The sequence below is a fragment of the Leopardus geoffroyi genome, chromosome E2 (assembly GCF_018350155.1).
Source record: "Leopardus geoffroyi isolate Oge1 chromosome E2, O.geoffroyi_Oge1_pat1.0, whole genome shotgun sequence".
Taxonomy (NCBI): domain Eukaryota; kingdom Metazoa; phylum Chordata; class Mammalia; order Carnivora; family Felidae; genus Leopardus; species Leopardus geoffroyi.
In genome coordinates, this window is record NC_059335.1 from 60,639,073 (window position 1) to 60,664,365 (window position 25,293).

At 56.9% G+C, this 25,293-nt stretch overlaps 1 protein-coding gene and 1 long non-coding RNA gene across 3 annotated transcripts in view; one reads left to right on the forward strand and one right to left on the reverse strand.

Moving 5' to 3' along the window:
• Nucleotides 1-8,293: 8,293 nt before the first annotated feature.
• Nucleotides 8,294-18,375, reverse strand: LOC123577763. Its single transcript, XR_006702074.1, has 2 exons — nt 18,155-18,375; nt 8,294-8,677 (listed from the first exon to the last, which is right to left on the reverse strand). It is a non-coding gene; the product is annotated as an uncharacterized LOC123577763 (long non-coding RNA).
• A 207-nt stretch (nt 18,376-18,582) lies between these two features.
• ZC3H18 (zinc finger CCCH-type containing 18) overlaps nt 18,583-25,293 on the forward strand; it is a 58,740-nt gene continuing 52,029 nt past the window's right edge. The window contains exon 1 of one of the 2 annotated variants that reach the window (XM_045439971.1): nt 18,583-18,788. The gene's annotated coding sequence lies outside the window, so the exon portion shown is untranslated. The remainder of the gene's footprint in view (nt 18,789-25,293) is intronic. The other variant, XM_045439970.1, reaches the window with a different exon arrangement.

A 25,293-nucleotide genomic window follows, 5' to 3' on the forward strand; every position in this document is an offset into this window, starting at 1 on the left:
CTCCCCCGTTCATGCTCTGTTTCTCTCTGTCCCAAAAATAAATAAACGTTGAAAAAAAAAAAAAAAAAAAAAAAGAAAAAGAAAATTTTCTGCTTTTAACGGACACCACAGAGGCCAGGAGGAAAGTGACCTCAGAAGGAACAGGGACAGGGTCGGGGATGCGAGCCCATCTCGGGGGTCAGGAGAGCAAGGGCTCATCTCCAGGAGACAGGCGGCTGCCTGCCTAGAGGGGTCCAGGCCTCACACACACAGGGGTGAGAGTGCCGGGCAGAGCCCGGAGCCCAGAGCCCCCCATCATTAAGGATCACCACACAGGGCTGGTCCTGCCTCCTCAGTGGCTCCCCACTCGCCCCAGTCCCGGCCCCCCCCCCCCCAGCTCCTGCTTAGCAGAGGGATCGGGAAGGGGCCAGCGGCTGGCCCCTTCAGGGGGCACACTCTTCCGGCTGGGGCACCAGGGCACTGGGGCGGTCTAGGGTGGGGGCTCCCCTACCCCATGAAGCGTCTCTGGGTATCAGCGGTGGAAGCTGGGTCCCCTCTCGATGTGGCCCCAGGTAGTCTCTATCCACATTGGAAGACAGTCCCCGGGCAGGCCGCACCCACCACTGAAGGCCATGTTGACAGGGACCGGAAGCAAGGTACCGTGACGTCCTCGGGGCATCCCCCCGGCGAAGAGATGCTCAGCGTTACAAGCTGTACAGATCTCCCACCCAGGGGCTAACGGCCCTCCGATTCCCACGTGGAGTGCAGACTTGAACATCCAGCATTTGGACCCAGGACACCCGACTGTCCTAGTTCATGGGGAAGGAAGCCATCGGCAAAGAGGGTGTCTGCCCCTGTCCTGGCCCGGTGGACAGGTGGGTGGGGCCGACGCCTGCAGGACCCAGCTCACGAGCAGAGAGAGGCAGGGCACTGGGCAGAAGGAGGGCGGCCCTCAGACGCTGCCAGAAGAAGGTTCCTGTGGCCAGGGCGGGGGCCCTGCTGCCTGAGGACCCAAGCCCTCACTCCTGTCGGCCAGCACCTTCTGGGCGGGGTCGCTGGGACCACACTGGAGCTGGTGGCTGTGCGCCGCTGTCCCTCCCCTGCCTTACACCTGCACAGGCGCAGGAAGGCTGACCGGACCTTCCGTGACCTGAGGTTGTCGGCGCTGGGGCCGACCGCACTGTTGGGGTGGACGCAGGGGCGGCACAAGGGGAGCACCCGGGGGTCCAGGAAGGGCCGGGCCACAAGGGGCTTGAGCAGCAGCAGTGTGCAGTAGGTCACGCACAGGACAACACAGAGCGGCATCTTGGTGACCTGTGGGAGACAGGCTCAGGCTGGGGGCCAGGCACACGCCACAGGAAGGTTCGGCCACAACTCCCGCCTCGGAGCTGTTTGCGGAGTAGTGAGAATATTCCTAAAACAGTGACTCAGGGGCGCCTGGGGGGCTCAGTCGGTTAAGCGTCCGACTTCGGCTCAGGTCATGATTTCATGGTGCGTGGGTTCGAGCCCTGCATCGGGCTCTGTGCTGACAGCTCGGAGCCCGGAGCCCGCTTCGGATTCTGTGTCTCCCTCTCTCTGCCCCTCCCCTGATCGCGCTCTGTCTCTCTCTGTCTCAAAAACATTTTTTAAAAAAATGAGAAGCACTCAAGACTAAGCACTAAGATCACGAAATAGTTCCGTCTCGGGGGGCACCCGGTCACTGCCCTGTGTCCCCAGGTGCACCCTGCCCCCACACCGCTTAGATTCCCAGCTGGCAAAGGCTGATGCCTGGGACGGGGCCTGGGGGCCCCACGCAGCCAGGAGCACTGGACGGGTTCCCTCGAGGTAGTGCCGTTACGGTCTCCCCTTTGGGGACCAGGCAGCAGAGCTCGGAGGGCTGAGAGAACTCACGGCACGGCATCGCGAGCCCGCCTCCCCCAAAGCCCATGGCGCTCGTGTCCGTCTGGACGGCCCCTTCCAGTGCAGCCGCCCCCCTCTGGGCGGGACCCCCGCCTGCACCCCATCCCACCCCTTCAGTTCAGGAGTGCGCCACCAGACCCAGAGAGACCTAGGGGGGTTCGAAGCCCACCCCCATGCAGCCCAGGACAGTCCAGTGTCTGAGGGAGTTGGGGTCACCGGAGAGGGGAAGGGGCATGTGTCCAGGCCTCTGGGGGACAGCCACCGGCCTGGCCCAGGTAAGGAGCCTCTGGGGGGGGGGGCGCTCAGAGCTGAGGGGAGGTCTCCAGGTGGCCCCTCGTCCGTTCTGGGGCCGGCCTCTCCCTGCCACGGTCTCCAGGACCCAGAGGTGGCAGCGGGGGAGGGTGTAGGTGCTGGGTTTGGAGGACCAAGGGACATCCCATCTCCCGGGCTCCTGCTGTGTGACCTGGGCCGCCTGCTCGCTGAGCCTCTCTGAGCCTCCCTCTCCAGGCACAGCGTCAGGACAGCAAACTCCTTCCCGAACTGTGGCGAGAAGGGGGACCATGCAGTCGGCACTGTCTTTTGCCCCAGAAAGTGTGACCACCTGTGTGACCAGAGCTCTGAGTCCGGGGCCACACTGCGCCCTGAGTATGGACACGCGTCTTTGCCACTCTGTTCACCTGGCTCTGTCTCTCCCTATCTGTGTCTCTCTGTATCTCCCTCTGTCTCTCTATCTCTTTCTGTCTCTCTCTGTATCTATTTTCTATCTCTCTGTCTCTTTCTCTCTATCTCTGTCTCTATTTCTATATCTCTTGGTATCTCTGTCTCTCCCTATCTCTATCTCTCTATCTCTTACTCTCTGTCTCTGTCTCTCTCTCTGACTCTATCTCTCTCTGTCTCTCTTTCCTCTCACATCTCTCTTGCTGGGTCACAGGTGTCCCCTCTGCTCAGTCCTCCCCCTGCCTCCGTCTTTCTGAGCACACCTGTCTCGGGCTGTCTCCCACGGCCTGTCTCAGAGACCCCCATGGCTTCCTCGCTCCCTGCAGTCGAAGTCACAAGCACCGCCGACCCCGCCATTCACGCCAGGCCAGTGCGCCCGGCCCACTTCCGCTCCAGGGCCCCCCCCCCCGCCACCCCCCCAGTGCTTTCTGGTACATGCCTCTCCCCTAAGCCCTGTCCTGCCTCACCTCCCCCCCGCCCCCCACAGGCTGTGTGTGTGTGCCTGCCCCGTGCCCTGTGCTCTGTGCCCTGTGCCCCGTGCTCCATGCCCCGTGCCCCTTGCTCTGTGCCCCGTGCCCTGTGCTCTCCAGTGCCAGGGCCCAGAACTGAGTGGGGGCTGAGCAGTCACCCCACCCGGTGAGTGAACACACGCACGCCTGGCTGCATCCTCTCTCTGCCCAGTTCTGCCTCTGCCCCATCTCCCCCCCCCTCTGCCTACCAACCCCTCCTTTCACACTGCCCCCCTCTGCCAGCTCCACTGGAGACCTCACGTACCTGCTTCCTGGAAGACCAGAAGTCTTTGGACCCGGCCCCTGGGGCCGCCTCTCCTGGGTCCCCACCTCCTGCCAGGCCTCACCGTCCCCTGTGGTGGGGCGGGTGGGACCGTGCGGTCCGGAACAAGGTTCTCCCGATGAGCCCATACAGGACCGTGGCCGCCAGCAGGGGAGTGAGGGCGAAGACGGGGAGTCCAGCAGGCAGATGGGCAGGGAGAGGCTGCCGGACTCTTTGTAGACGCACTGAAGGCCCTGCCTCTCACGGACGCTGGGGTTCCCCAGGAAGAACCAGAGAGGCAGTGGTCACACGTGCCCCCCCCCCCACCAGATGCCCACGATGATCCACTTGGCCCGGGGCCACGGTGCATGCAGTCTGCGCCCGCGTTGGGTGGCAGATGGCGATGTACCTGCAGCCGCAAGGTGGCCGTGTTGGGCCCTGGGGCCGCGGGATCAGGTGAGCCCTGCGCGTGCACGTGTGTGTGCATGACCAGCCTGGCCCGTCAGGTTCCCCATCTGGTCCTGTCGCAGAAGAAGTCGAGGGCCACGGGGATTTAGGGCGGTAGGTGGCAACCTCAAGGGCTGGCGGAGCAGGGTGCCGGTCCTGAGGGGAGGGTGGGAGGACGTGTGGGAGGGGCTGCCCCGAGGGCCGTGCCCCTGAGGCCCACCGGGCTCGGCCACGTCTGCCGCAGGCCCAGGGACCCCAGTGTCCTTTCACAGACCTCCGACCTCTGCGAGAGCTCCAGTGAGTTTTTAGTTGCCAGCCCCCAAAGGTCTCCAACTGCGGCAGCCAAAGACATCACACACCCCTCGTCCACCGGCTCAGAGCCTAGACCAGGGTCCCCGGCCTGCCATGCCTAGGCCACGGGATCAACCAGCGTGGGCCGGTGGCGGGGGCCCCTGGACCCCAGGCAGCGACAGCCCAGGAAAGTCAGGACCGGGCCAGAATTTGGATGTCAGAGGCCTCAATCGTGCCCCCATTCTGTGTGGCCCTGGACGAGCCACCTAGCCTCTGAGCCAGCCTGCCCAAGACCACGCAGCTAGGAAGGGGCGGAGCCGGGTTTGAACCCAGTCAGCGGGCTTCAGAGCCCACACGCTCAGCTCTGGGCTACATTGCCCCTCGGGGCTAACATCAAAGCTGGAAGGAGCCCACGAGAACGTCCAGTGCAAATGCCCACTTCCCAGATGGGGAAACCGAGGTCCAGGGGAATGTAGGATCGCTTGGCGTCTCGTGGCAAGTTAGCAGCGGGGTTGAGGGAAGAGCCCCTCTGACTCCGGGCCTCCCGGGGCCTCACCCCTGCTCCCCTCTCTGGACACGGGGAACAGGCCTTCCTGCTCAGCCGAGGCTCAGCGTCCAAGGATCCCGGGCGGGAAGTGCTGTGTGGGAGGCAGAGGCCTGAGGGCCAGGGAGCACCTTCTCTCCCCAGCAGATGCCAGGACGGAGCGGGAGGAGACGCCGATGCCCAGGAGCTGCAAGTAGGCGGTGCCCAGGCAGCCCAGAAGACCCACTGCCCAGCCAGGCCGCCAGCGACGTCGGGCAGCCCCCCGGCCGCCAGCACGGTGAGGTCCGCCAGGACCGGGCTGACCAGGTAGCAGCCGCTGGGGACGTGCACGCCCCAGACGGTCACCAGGACCACCACGGCGTTGCCCAACATGCCAGTCACGTGCACGAGGACCAACCTGTACTCAGTTGGGCCCGGGTCAGCCTCTCCAAGGGCCGGGGGCGCGTTGCGGGGATTGTCCTGGTGGCCGACCGGGCGCTGGAGCGGGCGAGAAGGGGGAGCTCCGGGAGGCATCCCCGGTCAGCGGGGCCGGGCCCGTGCACACGCAAGGCCCAGCCGACACCTGCGGTCCTATAAGCCAGGCCCCGAGGGACACCAGGGACCCTGTGCTTGTGAGGCTGCTGTTTGGCCAGACGAGGGGACAGAACGGGGAATACACATCCGAGTCTCCGCGGCCAGTCTGAGCCAACCGCGAGCCTGTTTCCTGGTGCACGAAGACAGCTGACAATCATAACTCACGCACAGGACCGTGGGCAGGATCGGTCCAGGTAATCACTCCCTGGGCCTAGCACATCCTGAGTGCTCAGAGGTCAGCTGGCCTGTGTCGCGAGGAAGCCACATGGCACCTCAGCCTCGGTGAGCTCATCTGTGAAGTGGGGAGACTCAGGGACACGGTGAGATTCTGGCGAAACGGCAGGGCATGGAAACTTCTGGACCTGGAGTCTGGTTCGATGTCTGCTACTTAACGTTAGCATTAAGGTTCCAATCTCCCTGAGCCTCGGCACCCCATCTGTCAGCGGGGTTGACAGCAGCTCCCTCCTCTCATGCCGCAGGGAGCAAGCTCGATCAGCACCCCGGGGTCGTGTGACGCCCACGCTGGGTCACCCAGGAGCCGAGCCAGAAGCCAATGACCGGCTCTTGCCCGCAAGCCCCGGGCCGGGGCTGTGGCACACTCTTCCTCCGGAAACGGCCCAGAGTCACTCTGCCCCTCCGCGGGAGGCCCCGCCCTGCTCCCCCGTCAGCCAGGCCGGCCCCCTCTAGGGCCCGGAGTGGGGGCAGGTGAGCAGCAGGGGAAGCTGAGGCAGACCACGTGCTGAGACAGCCAGCAGGCCGGGGCTTGGCCCAGTCCTGCCGGCTCTAAGTGGCCAAGAGCCCCCGCCGCAGCCCCCACGGGGCAGGGACCAGGGCACAGAATTGGGGCAGGGCCGGGTGTGCCCTAGGACGCTGCCCACACACCTGCACACGCAGACATGCACACACACACACACACACACACACGAGCTCTCACGGATCCTCCTCAGCAGATCCGGCACACACGGCCACACACACAGACACGACACACCCTGACACACCCACATGCAGCACACACGTCTTCCTGCACACACACGTGAACGACCCCCCCACACACCCTAACACCCAAAACACACAGACCCAAACGCACACGCACGTAGGTGAATCACAGCATAAGCTCACTCACCCCTCCGCCGCCGTAAATACACACACACTGCCCACACTCACGTGGCAGGTGCACACGTGCGTGGAACACACACCCACGCCTGTACTCATAGACGCCTGCACACTTGGATCCACAGGGGCCCCCAGGCCCATCGCTCTCCTGAAAACGAGCCCCCGTTCTGTTTGGCTGAAGAGATAGTCAGGCCCGGATCCCAGCACAGCTGCTGCCACCCCCAGGGCCTCAGCTGCCTTCTGGCAGCTGCCTTCTGGCCCCAGGGCCTGCTGGCCGCCCTGGGACTGCACCCACAGTCCTCACAGCTGCCCCTCCAGTGTGCGGCCCCCCCGCAGTGTGAGCTGGCCCGGTCCCTGCCTCCTCAGGTCTCAGAGGACCTCCCCAGGTCCCACCCCGCCTGCACGCCAGCCTTTCTGCACCAAACGTTCCACCAGATGGGCGACAGCCAACTCCCGGCCCAGCCTGGGGGAAACTTGAAAGCTCAGACAACTCCCCCCAGGAGTAGCCTTCCTCCTCCTTCCAGGGACAGGGAGGGGGAGACAGTCCCGGTGCCCCAGCCATTCCGCGCACGGAGGCGTCTCATCCCGCGGCTGCAGAGCTGTGCGCGGGCGAGCCTCCGGTGTGCGCTCACACACAGACACACGCGGCCCTGCCAACTTCTTCCCGCTCCCCCACACCGCCCCCCGCCCTCCCCCTGCAGGGCTGACTGCCAACCCGCAGCAGCTTCCCCAGCAGGAGACCTGAGGCACAGCCCCCGCTTCCCCTCCCAGGCCTGGGGCAGGGGGCTGCCCAAATTCATCAGGCCGAGAGGGACCCTGCTTAGCCAGCTGAGCCACTGGCGGCCTAACAGGAGGAGGTACCAATCCAGGGAGGAGGTGGGGAGGGCATGGACGGGCCCCCTTTTCCTGCGCGGCCAGGCTGGGAGTAACTGGGGAACCCTCAGGTGTCTACAATCTGCAGGTGACTCTGGTGTGGGGTCCACCCCCGCCCCAGCCCTCGAGGGCCCTTCACAGGGCTGTGGAGAGGAAGGAATGACGTGCTCAGTGAGCGCTGCCTGCAGCTCATTTCAGAACGGGGACTGTGGCTTGGGAGGGGGAATGGCTGGGTCAGGGGCGGGACTAGAGCCCAAGTCTGGGGACTCTGGGAGGCAGGGGTGCTGCCGTGTGCCCTATGGGGGGCATGGCTGCCACACCTCTTGGCTAGCCCTCAGGAGGAGAGCCCAAAGGGACCCCTCAGCTGGCCCAGGAAGCAGGGCTCCCAGACTGTTTCCCCCACATGGCCAGGGGCCTGGCTTTTCTGAGACATTTAAAATACAGATTTCAGAGGCGCCTGGGTGGCTCAGCTGGTTGATTGTCCGACTCCAACTCAGGTCATAATCTCACAGTTTGAGTTAGAGCCCCACGTCGGGCTCCGTGCTGACAGCTCAGAGCCTGGAGCCTGTTTCGGATTCTGTGTCTCCTTCTCTCTCTGCCCCTCCCCTGCTCATGCTCTGTCTCTCTCTCTCTCAAAATTAAACAAACATTTAAAAAACATTTTAAAGGCACCTGGGTGGCTCAGTTAGTTTAGCACCGACTTCAGTTCAGGTCATGATCTCACGGGTTTGGGCCCCGCATCGGGCTCTGTGCTGACAGCTCAGAGCCTGGAGCCTGCTTCAGATTCTGTATCTCTCTCTCTGTCCCTCCTCTGCTCGCACTCTGTCTCTCAAAAATAAATGTTAAAATTTTTTTTTTTAATTTTAAATGCAGATTTCCGGGGGCACCTGGCTGGCTTAGTCGGTACAGCATGCGACTCTTGATCTCGGGGTCGTGGGTTGTAGGGGTCACAAACACACACCTCAGAACCAAGGAGGGACCCTGTTAGTGTGTGTATTCCTGGCCACCAAATTGAATGACCAGCAGCAGTGCCCTTGAATGTGTGTTTTAATAGCCCTCTCCTCCAGAAAGTCCGATGACCCCTAGTGACTTTCTCTTTTATATTTTTTTCATTTTGAAACATAACATACACATGAAAAGGTGCACCAAACATAAATTATTGGTTGGATCAATAAAGTGATCGTGTAGGTAACCACTACCCCTGCCCTCCCTATGCAGATAGCCACCACTTCTCTGGCTTACAGCCCCAAATGCCATCCTTCATCTTGCCTGCCCGGGACCTTTCTATAACCAGAAGTAAACCACGCATAATTATTTGTGTGCTGCCTCTTCCCAGCATCACGCCGAGATCCATCCCCGCCGAGTGTGACTGTAGCTCGTCCGTTTCCACTGCTGTGTAATGTTCTGCCCTAGGATTCTCTGCAATATGTCCGTGCGTGACAGGCTGTCGATGGACTTCTGGGTGGTTTCCTGTTTGGGGGAATCACAGACGACACAGCTAGACGCTTCTGCACACAAACTCAGGCTGAGTGGCATTTTCATCAACGTGGCTCCAAAACTGTGATTTCCAGGACCTGGCTGAACTCGGGACCACAGAGATGAGTGGAGAGGGGAGAGGGCTGACGGGGAGGGGAAAGGGTGGCAGGAGACACCCATACGTGGCAGGCCTGGTCCCTCCTGCTTCTAAGCATGGTACCCCAGCTCCCCACTGGGACTGCCGGGAACGTCTGGGAAGGCTCTGACCCCGTGAGCCCCGGTCGCATGGCAGGCTCATTGTTCCCAGACGCAGAGCCTGTCTCCCGCCATCGCTGCTGCTGCCTCCTCCAGCGGCGGGCCACACCTCTCCTGCCCTCCTCCAGGGGGACCCACCCGAGATTTCAGCCCATGGACAGCTCCAGGCGCTGTCCTCCCTTGCTGGTGCTGAAACCACCTGCTGCCTTATCCTGCGTCCTTCCAGACGGAACCAGAGGCACGGTGACCTCAGGAGAGAACGGAATCAAATGGCGTGGAAGGCGGCAACACACCCATCTACACCAAGGCCCGTGGAAGTGAAATCGGACATCCAGACAGGGAGAGCGGCTCGCCCAATTCACACAGTTAACACTAGTAAATGAAATCGGCGCAAACAGCTAAGACTCGTGACCACTCACCACACCCCACGAGCTGTGCTAAGGGTTTGTGTGCAGAGTGTTTCGGGTCGGCCCTATGGGGCAGGACACCCTTCACAGTGGAGAAGCAGCAGAGCTGGGACAAGAACCTACATCTTCAGCCTCACGCCGGTCCTTTACTCCACTCCCCTTGCCCCTGATCCTGGGGAGTCCTCCCTCTGTCTAGGATAGGAAAGACACCACCAGAGCAGCAACAGCTCCAACACCCAGAACGCATGCAGAGAGTGCTTTCAATCTGCCTTGAATTCTCCCACCACTGGCTCGCCCGCACTGTAGACAGACCACGTTTGCAGACGTTTGCATCTCCGCCCTCTGTGAGTCCCAGGAAGCTGGCAGCCAGCAGCCTCCCACCACCCACAGCAAAGAAGCCTCCAGAGGCATCTCCTGGGGTCACATAGCAGTTACATAGCTTTTGTTTGTAATAAGACAACTCGCTGACAACTTAAATATCCATTCAGACTGGAAAGAATTTGATGCTGTGTTCCCACATCAGACTAACGGGCTGTCAAGACCGATGTCGTAGGAAGTACCAGTTGGCACGGAAAGGCGCTCACAACAGAGTGAGTGGAAGAGCATCTGTAAATAACCGGTGAGCATCGTCTCCTATTCTCAAATGTGTTCATACCTAACAGCAGCCATCTGCCGGGAGCATACCAGGGGCCAGGCACTGGGCACAGCCCATGGTACATTGTAGCTGTCACAAGCACCCCCCTATGGTGACAACTGTTATTGTCACCGTTTTTCAGAAGAGAAAGCAGAGCGTCAGAAGGCGAGCTAGTGGAGGGCAGAGTGGACACATGAACCCAAACCCATCCCTCTACAAAGTAGGTGTCCTCAGCCACAGCGCTGGGCGGCCACTCCCACCCCCGAGGCTCTGGACACGCCCAGATCCTGTCACATACCAGGGCCCAAATCGCCTTATTTATCTGTCTGTATCTATAAAGGTGGGTTTGTTCTGTAATTTAGAAAAAAATGACAAAAAAATGTTTGCCCTTTTCATGACAACCCTCCTACATTTGGTCCCGAGGAGCAGGGCAGGGTGTGGGCAGGAAAGGCCACTTTGCAGGGATTGGAGGTGAGCCACAGTGAGACTTCTAGAATGTCACCTCTAAGTCCTCAGACTTAGGGACTTGGCAATCAGTGAAAACATCCAGCTGGGGGTGGGGACTCAGGGAAGGAGGGGTTCCGAATGTGAGCTACAGATGGCACATCCCAGGGCATGCCCCATGGGCCCTGAGGAGGGAAGGTGTGTCTGAGTGAGCCCCCAAAGAAACACACAGGTGTTCAGCTGGTACGCATCAGTGCAGCTACCTCGGCCACTAAATTACCACGTGACTCCCATACTAATGTCAATATGTCAATAACCAAGGGCCCTCTACCTCAGCCGACTGGACCCTCCTTGGAAACTTCTGGACCTCTTCCATGGCCCAGGAACCAAAGGGTTAATGTCTGGCACCACAGCTGTGACCCTTCTGGCGGTGGAAAGCCATGCTGTCTGGTGCTAATCCTGGGTGTTTGGCAGTGGGTTCTGCTGATGGTAGGAGGTGCTCATAGAAGCTGGGCGACGTTTGTGCAACGGAAGATGGGACAAGGCTGCTGGCATAGAGACGTAGGCAGGCTGGTGCCAGAAGGAGGAGAAGTCACATTCAGGTGGTACTCTCATCAAGGGCTGGGGGCCTCATGGGTGCAGACCCCAGGTCCCAGGTGCGAGGCAGCATCTGTGGCCTTGGCTGTCTGGAACTGGGCTGCGAAGACAGTCGCTTCATTATCGTGCACACTTGAGGGCCCGCCGGGCTCCTCCGGGTGGTTCCTCTGTGCCTGATGACGATGGGACAGCGGTCGTCTGGTCTCCTGGCTGGTGCCTCGCAAGGAGGACTGGCAGGCTGGGGTTGGCTGGGACAGCAGAGCCCTGCCCTCCGTGCCATCTCGGGGCCTCTGCCTCTGCACGCGGCCACTCCAGCAGCGAAGCCGGACGTCCTACAATAGCTCAGGGCCCCCAAGAGCACAGACGTGGGGGCTCCAGGCCTTCCCAGCACACCTTGCCTTTCCCTCCCCCGCCAGCCCAAGCCGTGGTGGGCCAGCCCGGATGGTGGGGCTGCTCCAGAGCGCGAGTCCCAGCGGGCAGGGCTCCTTGGGGCCATCTTGGAGACTGGCGACCATAGTCCCCTTGTTTTCCAGAAAGGGCTTCACTGACAACTGGGGTGGGGAAACCCACTGGCTGGCTTGCGGCATGGAACCAGGGTGCCGTGCCCACCCCGCCACTGTGGGAAGAAGTCCTGGCCCTTGGTAAAGGCTTCAAGTTGGGAACCAAACTGATATCCATTCATGCAATCATTCGTTCATTTCTTCACTCGTTCAGCCACACCAGAGAGGAGTGGGCTGCAGCCATGGCTCAGCTGGGTCTGAGGTTGTCCCAGGATGTCTCAAGGGAGGAAAGGGAAACAGCTGGGTGGGATCAGTGCCAGGCACCCCTGGGAAGTCTGGAACAAAGCCTGGAGAGGACAGGGGTCCCCCAGGAGTCAGGCCCCCTGGCAGCGGAGACTTGATCTCTCTCGCTCCCACACTGGGTCTGTGTAGGGGCTGTGACAGGAGGGTGGGGTCCCCACCCAGAACCAGCGGCCCTTCCTGCAAGCCGCGTCCACAGTTGTCTCGCAGAAGTGAATTCCAAATACAGAAAAAAGCCCGCCAAAATTTGTGTGCTCCATTAATGTTCCAGTGAAGCCAGAGGAAGAGCTTCTAAACGAAGATGAAAGGGAATGTGTGTGGGGGTGCAAGCGTGCGAGCGCCCCTCCCCATGTGGGAATAGACAGCGTTTGAATATCCAGGAGCCTGAGGCCCGTCCTGCCTTCCGGCATCATCCACATGGCAGCCCAAGAATGAGAAGGGCTGAGGGGCTCTGGCAGGGGGAGCTGCACCCCCCCCCCCCACCTCCCTTCCCACATCCCATCCCCAGGCGTGCAGAACACCTGGGTTGGCGTGCCCTCTGGTGGCAGCTTGAGAAAACAGCAGAGGCTCATGCGGGCATTGCCACCTTGAAGTGTGAAAGTCCAGTGTTGCAACTCCCCGCCCCCCCACCGCCCGCCAACAACGGTCAAAGCCGGACGTACACATGCACGTACTGATATGCGCGCATATATACGTTTGGAGGGCAGCCGACGCTGGCAGCCGTGGGGCTATGACCTTGAGCAAAGAGAAACAACAAAGTGAACCCTGCGTGCACCCTGCGGCGGGGTGGGGGGGACAGACGGCAGCAAGCGAGGCCTTACTGAGCTGAGGAGACAGGGTCTAAACCATCTGGAGCTTGAGGGGAAAGCCTGGAGAAGGAGCCCAGAATCCTGAGCACGAACCCCTCAGGCCGCGGCTGCCCCCTGGGCTGTCTGGACCGGGGGAGAGTGTGACAACCGGCAGAGAAGGGCAGTGAGCGGGCGTTCAGCAGCAGCCTGGCAGTGGGAGCGACAGGTTGTAGACCAAGCCCATGGACACTGAGTCGGGCAGACGCAGCAGACGGTCCTCTGAGCGCGCAGGGGCTCCACTCAGGAGTACGAGCCACACTCCCGGAAACAAACCAGCCCTTGCGAAACCCAGCAGCAACGCTTAATTAACAGGGCCCGGGGATCCGCTGAGCCCGCTCGCCCAGAAGGCCTCACCCTCCCTGGGAGCGCATAAGGCCGCCCCAGCACCCCACAAAAATTTATCCACCATGTCCAACATCAAATAAAAAGGACAAGGCATGCTATAAAAGGGGACCAGATCACCGAAAATCAAGAGGAAAAGCAACAGAGCCACCCACAGGTGACTAGGTGTAGCAGCCGTCAGATGAGGTTTTAAAATCACTGACATGCGGCACCTGCGTGGCTCAGTCGGTTAAGCGTCGGACTTCACCTCGGGTCATGATCTCGTGGTTGGTGGGTTCGAGCCCTGCGTCGGGCTCTGTGTGGCCAGCTCAGAGCCTGGAGCCTGCTTCGGAGTCTGTGTCTCCCTCTCCCTCTGTGCCCTTCCGCTGCTTGTGCTCGCTGGCACGCTCTCTCTCTCTCTCTCTCTCAAAAATAAATAATTATTTAAAATCACCAACGTGAAGCTCTCTTCATGTCGCCCCCCTGCTCACGAGGGCACGTGGCTTCCTCCTCCCTCTTCAAAGGGGCAGTCAATGCCCTTTGTGGAAGCAGCTTCACCTGCACAGATATTAGAGGCATACACTTGACGTTCACATACTGCAATGTTTAACAAATCACAATATTATACATATTGTACGCTATTGCCAACAGCTGTAAACTGTTGTTTCTGTTTCTGTTTTTTTCCCTTGTTTTTTTTTTTGGTGATTACTGAGAAATCTTCTGTATCCTTGTTCGTGTCTCCCAGAGGCCACGGGCAAGAGTGCCACAGTCCGTGGTTCTTGTCCTCCAGGGGCATCGGATCCCCACGCCTGTGGAAGGGCAGCCTGCCAGCCCCACTGCCAGAGTTCCTGATGCAGCAGCTCGGGGCAGGGCCTAAGAATGTGCATTCCTCTTTTAAAGAGAAAACATAATGATAATGATGATGAAAATATAATGATACATAATATTAGCCTTGGAGCGGGGAAGGCTTTTTTTCCAAGCTTTTTAATTTTAATTCCAGTACAGTTAACACACAGCATCATATTAGTTGCAGGTGCACAATACACTGATTCAAGAATCCCATACATCACACAGCGCTCATCATGATAAGTGAACTCTTTAATTCCCGTCACCTGTTTCAACCATTTCCCCCCCCCCACCCCCGTCTGGTAACTATCAGTTTGTTCTCTATGGTTGAGTCTGTTCCTTGGTTTGTCCCTTTTTTCCCCCTTTGTTCCTTTGCTTTCTTTCTTAAATTCCACATGTAAGTGAAATAATACGGTATTCATCTTTCTCTGACTGGCTCATTTCACTTTGTCTTTTTTTTTAATTTTTTTAATGTTTATTTATTTTGGGGACAGAGACAGAGCCCGACAGAGCAGGGGAGGGGCAGAGAGAGAGGGAGACACAGAATCTGAAGCAGGATCCAGGCTCCGAGCTGACAGCACAGAGCCCGACGTGAGGCTCAAACTCACGAGCTGTGAGATCATGACCTGAGTCCAAGTCAGACACTCAACCGGCACCCCACATTTCACTTAGTCTTGAGTGCTTCTCATTTTTTTTTTAATGTTTTTATTTTGAGACAGAGAGGGACAGAGCATGAGCAGGGGAGGGGCAGAGAGAGGGAGACACAGAATCCAAAGCAGGCTCCGGGCTCTGAGCTGTCAGCACAGAGCCCGATGCGGGGCTCAAACCCACAGACTGTGAGATCATGACCTGAGCCGAAGTCAGATGCTTAACCGACTGAGCCACCCAGGTGCCCTAAGTGCTTCTCATTTAAAATTTTTTTTAATTTTATTTAAATCCAAGTAAGTTAACATATAACGTAATAATTTCAGGAGTAGAATTTAGTGATTCAACGCTTACATATAACACCCAGGGCTCATCCCAACAAGTGCCCTCCTTAATGCCCATCCCCCACCCCCCCATCAACCCTGTTTGTTCTCTGTATTTAAGAGTCTTCTGTGGTTTGCCTCCTTCTTTTTATCTTATTTTTGCTTCCCTTCCCTTGTGTTCCTGTTTCTTAAATTCCACCTGTGTGAAATCATATTTATCTTTCTCTACTTTGCTTAGCATCATATACTCTAGTTCCATCCACGTTGTTGCAAATGGCAAGATTTCATTCCTTTTGATCACTGAGTAGTTTTCCATTCTCTATATACCACATCTTTATTCATCAGTCAGTGGACACTTGGGCTCTTTCCATACTTTGTTGTCGACAGCGCTGCCGTAAACACTGGGGTGCGTGTGCCCCTTCGAAACAGCACACCTGTATCCCTTGGATAAATGCCTAGTCGTGCAATTGCTGGGTCGGAGGGCAGTTCTAGTTTTAACGTTCTGAGGAACGTCCACGCTGTTTCCCAGAGCGGCTGCACCAGTGTGCATTCCCACCAACGGTGCAAGAGGGTTCCCCTTTCTCCACATCCTCGTCATCGTCTGTTGTTTCCCGAGTGGTTGATTTTGGCCGAGACCGTGCGTTCCTAACAGGTCCCGTGTTGCTGCCGCCCAATGACTCTGCTTTGGGCCGCCCGCCTAGGGTCGTGGTTTTGGCCACAGAGCACTGCTCCCAATATGCCTGCGGTTCTCCAAAGTGGTTGTAGCCCAATAGAGACCACCACGCTTGAGAGGTTCAGACCCAGTGACCTCAGGGCACTGTCCCAGCTGTCCCAGCTCGGTGGTGGCAGCGCTCTCATGCGGTTAAGTAGCGTTAATGCAAGCCCGTTGGCTTTGACTGACCCGATGGCCCCGGCCAGATGGGATCCCGTGTGTTGGCGCACTGAACGTGGTGGGAGAACGCCTGCCAGTCAGGGTCAGAGGGGCTGCTAGTGACGCTGACTCCAGATGACCCGGGTGGATAAGACAGATGTTTGTGTTTCTCTCGCAGAACAGTCACACCCAGAGTAACTTCACCTGGAGACACCTCCTTTGTGATGTCACAGAACGCCTGGCATCTGCGGTCCACCTGCCGGGGTGAAACCCCAGCTGTGCGCCCCTACCCCTTCCACCTCCTCAACTCTAAAAAACAGATCACGGGGGCGGCGGGAGGGGGGGTGCCTCCCCAGGATCTCACGACAATGCCCAGCACAAGGCCAGCCGTGAGGGAAGAGCTCTGCGAACCGACGACCGTGTGTGCCCGTCACCGCACTCCCTCTTCCTTCTCTCGGGAGGAGGCGGCAGGTGTGAACAGCCCCACTTTACAGAGCAGGGAAACTGAGGCTCACAGGGACACTGTTCATATGCTGACACCCAGGGCCTCGGGCTCAAAGCACAGAGGTGCCGTGGTGTTTACATTCAGAGACGCCCGGGTTCTGATCCCACCTCAGCCATTTTCTGTCTTTCTTGATGCTGCTCCCCCAACACACACCCCCACCCCAGATGCTGCAAACGCTGTGATTAGCGACTCGTGCCTGACCAGGAGCTCATAGCTGTGCTGCGTAGACAGTCAAGGTTCTGGGAGAAGGTCCATCATCAACGAGGCCTGAAGAATGATCGTTAGGCGGGGAGACGTAGGAGCAGCGTCCCAGGCAGCAAGAATGACACGTGTAAACACCTGGTGGCACAGGAAGTGTGCTGCAAATTGAGGGCAAAGAAGGAACACACGTGCTGGTGGGACAGGCTGGGCAGGTCACGGAGCGGGGACAGCACACCCAAGGGTTCAGGTCTGATCTGGGGACGGGGGAGCCGCCGGAGGGGCCTCAGGCTGGAGCAGTGAGATGATAGGCAGGTGACTCTTGGTGTCCAGGAGAGGATGGGGGCAGGGCACAGTGACAACCAGGGAACCAGGTCTGGAGCTGCAGCATTAATCCTGGTAGGTGGTGACAGTGGTTGGAGAAAAGGGAGGGTGGTTGGAGATTCATCGAGGAGGTAGAATCGTGGACAGAGTCCACGGTTCTGGAGGCTGGTAGCCCAAGAACAGGGAGCTGGTGTGGTCAGGTTCTAGTGAAAGCCCTCTTCCAAGGTTGCAGATGCCACCTTCTTGTGCCCTCCCGTGGCGGCTGGAGGAGGAGACGGAGAACTCTTTGCTCTCTTTTCTTAAAAAGGCTACATTCCTTTATGTGGCTCAGTAATATTCTACTGGACGGATGGACCATATCTACCTAGCATCGCTTGATGAACACGCAGGTAGTTTCCCCTCGTGGCTGTTGTGAATAAAGCTGTTACCAACATCCATTCGTGTACAGATGTCTGTGTGCACAGGCCTCATTTCTCTTGGCTCAGCAACCCGGGAGTGGCATTGCTGGGTGATATGGTAACTCGTTTCTTCCCTGGCTCATTTGTTCAGATGACATGGGGCAAACATCTATGAGTTCACGCAACTTCACGGCGTGCCAGACTTATTTGCGGCTGAACAGCGGCAGACTGCACCAAGGAGGAGCTCCTAGTATTTATTGCAAATTTTCTGGAGGAGGAAGATGGCTGAATGAAGGCCTGCTCTGCTTAGCACATCCCCAAACCCTTAATTACACCCAGAACCCACTACAGAAGCTGCAGGACCCAGCGCAAAAGGAAAATTGGTTCCCTTGTTGGCAAACGATTAAAACTTCTAAGGCCAAGACAGCAGGGCATTCAACCAAGCCCAGGACCTTCCTCTCTAAAATGGAAAGTGCCTTCAGAGGGGGGAGCATGGGACTCTTGATCTGGAGGTCCTGAGTTTGAACCCCACCTTGGGGGTAGACATCACTTAAAAATAAAATCTTAGGGGCGCCTGGGAGGTTCAGTCAATTGTGCTTCCAACTTCAGCTCAGGTCACGATCTTGTGGTTCGTGGGTTCTAGCCCTTCATCAGGCTCTGTACTGACAGCTCAAGGTCTGGATCCTGCTTTGGATTGTGTCTCCCTCTCCCTCTGCCCCTTCACCGTTCACACCCTTTCAAAAAAAATTAATAAATTAAATTTTTTTTTATAAACTGCTGTGTTTGGCCCTCTGCAGGGTGGCCCCACCCCGAGGGGCTGTACCCACAGCTGGTGAGCTGCCAAAATGCTCCAGGTGCCACGTGACGTCCTTCTGATACACTGATCATTCTAGTACTAGGGAGAGCTGTTTATTCCCACGGAAATGAAGTTGTTTAACTCTGATATTTAATCTCAGTATCTGAGAAATGATTAATCTCTGCGTTGAGCTGATTATTTTTACGAAACCGGAAACGGTTACAATTTTTAAGCTTTGACATTTAAACTCAATACTCACAAAGGATCAGTTCTGTGTTGACTCGCTTACACTCAATGAACATAAGCGATGCAGTCCGACGGAAGCCGCGAAAACTGTCGGGGCTCTGCCGTTTCAGCTCAGTGCGGGAAACACGAGTAACTTTGCGCTGGGCGCGCACATCCGCGTGGCGGGAGCTCACGGGTCCGCGGGAAGAGGGCGAGGCCGCCGGAGCGGGAACCAGCAGCGCGGGGCGTCACGTGACCGCGCGGCGCGGCCAGCTCGCCCCGCCCCTCGCAGGCGTGGTCGGGCGGCCGGCCGCGCGTGGACTCGGAGACACGCCCCAGGGCGGGGGCTTGGGCGGCGCCTGCGCCGTGGCAGGCTCAGGCAGGCGCGCGCCGCGGGGGTGGGGCCGCGCGGAGGCGGCCGCGCGGAGGCCGGAAGGAAGCGGGCGGAGGGCGGGGCGAGGGAGGGAAGCCCGCCGGCCCGCAGGACGACCGTCGCGGCCTGATGACGTCGCACAATGGCCGGCCCCCGCGGGTAGTGGAGCCCGTTTGTTCCGCCCGCGTCGCGCCTCAAGCCGGAGCCTGTGAGGAGCGGAAGGGCCGAGGGACGTCTTCCCCGCGCCGCCCCGACGCCAGCGGAGCCGTGGCCCCCTCCCCGCCCTCGCGCTGAGGTAAGTGTCGGCGGCGGCGGCGGGGAGGCCGGGCCGGCGGGGAGGAGGCCGAGGCGGCCGGGCGGGGAGCGTGGCGGCGGCGCGGAGCAGAGGCCCGGGAGCTCCGGCGCCGCCGCCTCCGGGGAGCGCTCCGGGCTGCGTCCCCGGCCGAGCGTGGCTCTCGGGCCCTGGGAAGGGGTCCCTGAAACACACACGATCCCGCGTTCAGTCCGCTGCGAGCCGGCCCACGGGGCCCTGGAACCCACTCAGACCCCGAACTCCCCGCGGCCGCCTGTGCGCCCAGCGGTGGAGTTGATACTCCCGAAGCTGTCATTTCTCTTCCGGGACATTGGCGTGGCACATGTTTGCCGCCCACAGCAGGAGTAGCGGGGGGGAGGCACGCAGGTTCGCCCAGCGGAGGAGGCCAGCCAAGACCGGGGATGGGCTCTTCGGGAACTTTGAGCTCTCTGGAGCCTCGCGGAACTTGCTCCCTCAGCTTCACGGTGCACAGGTTGGATGTTTTGGCTGTGCCCCAACGCGCGCGCCACTCTTAGGAACAAACTTAACTCCTTAAGTTAGGAGCCCGGAGGATGCCCGGTCCTTTGGAAAAACTCACTTCCAGCCTTGCATCTGCTGAAAGTTAAGTTTTGTCGAATACTTTGTGACAGCTGATTTGCCGAGTAGTGTGGCCGATCATTTTAAGAGAGCGCTGTTCAACAAGGTCTTTGGCAGGAGTGGGGCAGTCTTCTGATCCGTTTGGGGAAAATGGAAGGGAGTGCTTGGCCTCTGTAGCACGGTCTGGGGGCAGAGCAGCGGCTCATCATTTCTTCTTTGAGACTCACCTCCCCTGTTGCCTGTGGATGGGAGTCTTGGCCCGAGAATTTTACAGCCTGAGCACGCGTGTGGAGCGCAGCCAGCCCTGTGTCCCAAAGGCTGGAACTCCTCCCTGGTTTGGGGTGGGAAGTGCTCACATGTTGTAAGAAAGCTGGGTGGAATCCTTTCAGAGGGCAAACAGGTAAGCTGTGGCCTTGCTCGTGTTTAAGAAGGTTTTTTTACTTTTTCACAGCTACAGATCGTCTCAAGGTGAGTGCTTCTTTCCTGAGGAGTTTTTAGTGGTCAGGCTTAGTCCGTTTGGGGGCGGTGTCTGTCACCAGTCTTGACATCCTTCCTTTAGATGTTGTGAACCTGTGACGTTTTGAATCAGGATTGTAACTGGATGAACCAGAACTTAGACCTTCAAATAGGGATTGCTCTATTAAAAGTTACCTTCCTGAAAGGTTACGCTTGTATTGCACGGGTGCTCCTTTGCCACAGCCTCCTGAGAACTCTTGTTTTGGCCGTAAGTACCTGCGTCGGGTGAGAAAATTAGTCCCATTCGATAGTCGTACTCTGCATTTAACCGGAAGTCCTCTTACGTGGCTTAGTCGCTCGTCTCCTGGGTTTCCTGCGATCTCTCGAGTGACCTACCTTGAGAGCACGAGCGTCTGCGGCCACTAGAGCGTGAGAAGAAAAGGTCCCAAACGTCGCTCAAAAAGAGAAGTTCCCAAAACGTTCTGCACTTTAGCGTTGCTATTGGAATCCGCGAGCAGCCCTCCAGAGTGGCTGCTGGGTGACGAGACTCCACTCACTGCACGTCTGAGTTCTGGCATCGTCTTCTAAAAATGAGTGCTTGTTTCCAGTTTCTGGTATGCAACAGGTAGTTTATCAAGTAACAAGATGTTGCCGTTTAGCCAACAAGCATTTATCAAGTGTCACCTGCCCAAAGCAGCCTGCAGTGGAAACACGGTGATGGACGGACACTTGTCATTCGGTTCTCTGGGCAAGTGCACCATCTTGGGAGTCAAAGGTTCTAAACTTTGCCAAGAATCTTCGGTTACAGGGTGATTGTGTGAGAAGAGCCGAGTAAAAACTCCGAGCCCAGGAGTTGGTGGAGACGTGGCAAGAGGACGCCCCGTGTCACCGTCGGCATCCGTAGGCTGCGTGTTCTTCCTGGCGTGTGGCCCGGGGTGTGCACTCACATGGCTGCCACGCCGAGTTCGTCTCCAAGCAGGACATAGGTGCCCCGAGAGACGGTGAGCCTGCCCAGCACGGGGCCTGGAAGGCAAGCCTTCTTCTGACCCCCCGGTGACACTTCTCCTCCGGGCAGCAGCGTGTGACTCGGGTTGTTTCTAATAGGCAGGTTCTTTGGCGTGTTTTTCTGTGCAGCGTGTTCACCTGTGAGCAGCCTCATACCGTAAAATCCCAAGGGGTTCCCCAGGTAAAGACGAGAGGCGACCCCTCAGGAAATTATCAGGGCCTTCTAAGGGGGATCGTACGTCCCAGTGTGCCTAGGACAGCACCTCCTAATGGCTGTTGTGATTGTTCATAGTGCCCCCCCCTTCAGTCTCAACCGTGACCCCGTTTAGACAGTAAAGTATGTGGAGCCGTGCTACTCAGTGCCAGCTGTCCGCTGGGCTTGGGGAGTAGAGAGGTGAGTCTGAACCCTTCTCCTCAGGTACTCCGTGCAGGGTGGGGGCGGGGCCCGCCGACAGGCTTTGCAGACCAACAGTTGTGGACAGCGTGGTAAGTATGGATTTGGAACACGGTAACCTACAGTATACTTAAGGCAACAGCTCTTAATCTGGGGGCAGCGGATGGACCCCAGGGGGTCTTGAACTCCCTAAAGTGGAGGATACGTTGCACATATTCTCGTTTTTCTAGGGACACGAGCCCTCCCTGCTCTCCTAAAGGCTGAGCACCACTACCAGAGAACACGGGGCTGCCCCCAAAGGGGCGGACTTTTTACTCCGCTCTTCTCGCACGGTCACCTGTAACTGAGGATTCTTGGCAAAGTTTAGAACCTTCGACTCCCAAGATGGTGCCCTTGCCCAGGGTGGCGGGTGCACAGGGCCTTAGTTAGCCCTGCTGCCTTCTGGTCAGCTCTGAAAACTGCCTTTGAGAGTCAGGAAGTTAGCTTTGTGTCCTTGGAGTGTTGGATTTATTTCCATAATTTACACCGTGGGGGGTGTGCCCTCAATAAGGACTTCTTAGAGTGACTTTCCTGCCACAGTGCTCCAGCATCTCCAGATGGTAATCTGAGTCTGCATGGCTCACGGGGCCAGTACAACGGTGTGCACCTTTGGGGGTTCTTTTCTTGGATTTCTGTTTAGCTCATGTGCCTAAGATTCAAACTGCAGACGAGCTTAAAATGGCTGGTGTCACAAGTTGGATCTTCATATGTTCATAACTGGTTTTTAACTAATGGACTATGTAAGTGGTATGTTCATTTTTCCACATATATGAAAATGTGGTTTTGTAGAAGGGCTAAGAAGTTATAGATGGATCAGCACAAAGCCTTAAAAGGGAGAAAATAAAAACAGGCAGACTCTACTGGTTCAGTAGCAGTCCCCAGTTTATGTGTAGGTTCTGTTCCCCCAAAAAAGAGTTTATAAAATCAGTTTGGAACTCAGGTCCCATTTCCTATAGAAACAGTGGCAAAACGTAGGGGTGGGTCCTCGGCGGGTAGCACGCGCTCACGCAGAGTTCGGGGTTCTGTAATTGACCACACACTCCGGGTGCAGTTCTGACTTGCGGTCTCTAGATACCCACTCAGTGGCCATGCGGCCTAGGTCTCCTTATCTGTGACAGGGAACATGGTTTATTTGGAAGGCTGACAGGGATTGGTCAGGTGCCTGACACGGGGGGAAGGGGGGGGTCATCTCTCAGCAGGCGGCGGTGGCTGTCAGCTTCATTGCAGAGTTGTTTCAGTGATCCAGTCTTGAATCGAGTAGACAGCTGTTTGTTGGATGAAACCATGAATGAATTAATTCCTAAGTGCTCACAGAGACTGGAAGTGTGTCTGACGGGTGATAGGAGTCTGGTTCTTAGAAGTTGGGGAGTACCTTTACTTCTCACCAGTTCAGTTCAGGTTCAAATGTGTGGAGTCTCTGTCAGGCACGTGATCAGGCTTTAGCTCATCTAATTGTTACAATCTTGCAAAATAGATACTCTTGTCCCTATATTTCAGGTGAAGAGACATACCGAGGTGTGGCCCGAGGTGTGCCCAAGGTCCTGACTCTAGGAAGCTGGGGTCCAGGTCTAACACAGAGGCCACACCGTTGCACTGGGTGTCCCATTAAGATGCAGCCCCCCAGCGGGTAAACTGCCCCCTTTTTGCATTAGTTCGGGTATTTGAAGTTAGGTGCTGTGTTTCTTCCATTTATTACTGTAGGATTTGATTTCAAGTTCCCAGAGTATAAAAGGCAGTCTGATTGGATCTAATCATGACAGCGAGACCAAAGTGCAAACCGGTTTGCATATGAGCCCCAGAAAAGAGCTGTTACCAGGTTAGGAGAGTTCGTGGCTGTGAACAGGATAGTATGTTGCAAGGCCAGTGGCGGGCTTGGAAGGTATTTTCTGCAGCCTGTCAGTTGTGTGATTTTTAATCTAGTTTGAGGGGACATTTAATTTTAGATAACAGTCAATTGATTTAAGTGGGAAGTCATTTTGTTTTCTGGGGTTGCCATCACATTATAAAATGTGAAAATCAGAATTTGTCAGGTTTCCGGTAGGGGCGTCTGAGGCTCAGTAACCAGCTCCGTGTGACCGGCTGCCCACAGGGCACAGGTCTAGATTCAGCAGCTGCCCCGGGTGGAGAGGTGTCTTGTATATAGCGTAAGAAGATCTGTGCAGAGATGGGCATAGGACTCCTGCACAAAGGAAAAGCTTACTGTCCACCAAGAAAGGGGAAGGGGCCCCGAGTGCTTGTTGCAACCTGGCCCTGTCTGACCGCTGAGCGTGGAAAGTCCTTAGCTTTCAGGCACCTTGCTTATCTTACGGGGGGCAGTAGGCGTGCTCTCTGGGGCAGGGGGGCCTACTTGATATTCAGCAGGGTCCACCATTTGAGGAGTGACTTTTAAAAAATTCTCCCCAATAGTCCCCAGTCATACCTCTGGATAGTACAGTTAGGAAGACTGAAAAGTGAATCATGCTCAAAACTGTGGCTATGAATGGATGATCAGGTTTGTAAATTTCTATTACCGGTGGTCATTTGGTTGATTTATAAAGTGGCAAATTTTAGGTGATTTGTCCTAACGTGTGCTCAATTGTAATAATTTCCATTAACTGCAAAAACAGTGTTTCTAACTATCAATTAGGGTACGAGCTCTTGGTATGCATCTTTAAACACAGGTTCTCCTTTCAAAAGTATAAATTTGAAAGATACGTGTTTAATTTTTAGTTATATAAATGCATAAGATAATTTCATATATCTTGTTTTTGAGAGAGAGCGCACTAGAGCACGAGTGGAGGAGGGGCTGAGAGAGTGGGGGACAGAGGATCCAAAGCAGGCTCTGTGCTGACAGCCAGCAGGCTGATGCAGGGGCTCAAACCCGTGAACCGTGAGAGCACGACCTGAGCCGAAGTCAGACACTTAACTGACTGAGCCACACAGGCGCCCCAATAATTTTCTGTATTTATTGAAGTATGCAGTCATATGTGTGTGCGTCCAGTACCAAATACCAAGTAGCATGATTGTGACATACATCATCTTAAATAATAACTTTGAAGACTCAGGTGAACGTTGAGCCCTTCGCCATTCCTGCTGTTGCAACAGTGACTGACTCCAGGTTGCGCCGGTGAGTGGTGTTGGTTTCCTGCACATATAGTCCGGTCCCACTGTGTGCAGTCTCCAGAATGGAACAGGGACGCCTGAGGGCTCAGTCGGTTGAGCATCCGACTTCGGCTCAGGTCATGATCTCACAGTCTGTGGGTTCGAGCCCCGCGTCGGGCTCTGGAGCTCGGAGCCTGGAGCCTGCTTCGGATTCTGTGTCTCCCTCTCTCTCTCTCTGCCCCTCCCCTGCTCATGCTCTGTCTCTCTCAAAAATAAACAAACAATAAAACAATTTTTTTTTTAAGGAAGAAATGGAACAGTATACTGTCGATGGGCATCAAGGTTGGAAAACCAAAAAATATACACTGTATTATTAAATCCAGATTGGTAAAAATAAAAGTGAGATCTTCTGAAATGACAGTCTTTTTACACGTGAAACTACTCAAACATGTAAGATTTTCTGCAAGAGTCCTTTTCCGTGATATACCTGTGTTAGGGCAGTGATTCTCCCCTTTGCTGTGAGGAAATCACAGGGCGCATGAGTGAGTGCCACCTTCGGAGCGTCTGGTGGTGGCTCCAACATACAGGTCTCTGAGCAGGCCCCGGGTCTGCATTTTTTTTTAATTTTATTTTTTTAACATTTATTCATTTTTGAGAGTGAGAGAGACAGAGCGTGAGCAGGGGAGGGGCAGAGAGAGAGAGAGAGGGAGACACAGAATCCGAAGCAGGCTCCAGGCTCCGAGCTGTCAGCACAGAGCCCGACGCGGGGCTCAAACTCACAGACCGTGAGATCATGACCTGAGCTGAAGCTGGACGCTCAACCGACAGCCACCCAGGCGCCCCCAGGTCTGCATTTTTAAAGCTTGTCCTGAGTGATCCTTTGGGACAGTCAGGGCCATGCTTACAGAAGCACGTTCGGGAACAGGAGCTAGCCCA